Below are 527 nucleotides of genomic sequence, written 5' to 3'. Positions count from 1 at the left end.
ATTTAAAGAAAATTTGGAGCTGTTCGTTACCACAGCATAACCGAGCCTGTCGTGACTGACACACAGGATTAGGCAATGAATAGCTACGGGGAGGTGTTCCTGAGGATGGTCAAAAAAGGGTTCTCTGATGAAGTGGCAATAACAGTACAGTTATTGTTATTTGGATGTGGTTGAGAGTCAAGAAGGGGTAGCCATGGAGACGGATGGTTCTTAAATATTGCCAGTGGGTCCACTGCATATGCATCATTGAAAGACACTTGTCAAAAGCAAGTGTCTCACCCTCGACTTGTTGCATTAGAATCTCTGGGGAGGCAGCCTTAGCATTCTGTGATTTTAATAAGCTCCCAGGTTATTTTGAGGCACAGTTCTTGGAACCACTGAATTCAGCTTCAAGCCCTGATTGTTTACATTGCTGATATGTATTAATATTACACAATATCTAGAATTTTAAATTATTTGCCTCTCAGTCTTTTCTGTACTCTGACAGGGAGAAAATAAAGTGAAGACCACATTTCGATTCTCATCAA

Source organism: Propithecus coquereli, unplaced genomic scaffold (genome assembly GCF_000956105.1).
Source record: "Propithecus coquereli isolate 6110/MARCELLA unplaced genomic scaffold, Pcoq_1.0 Scaffold1041, whole genome shotgun sequence".
NCBI classification, from domain to species: Eukaryota; Metazoa; Chordata; class Mammalia; order Primates; family Indriidae; genus Propithecus; species Propithecus coquereli.
This window is presented reverse-complemented; position numbering follows the sequence as displayed.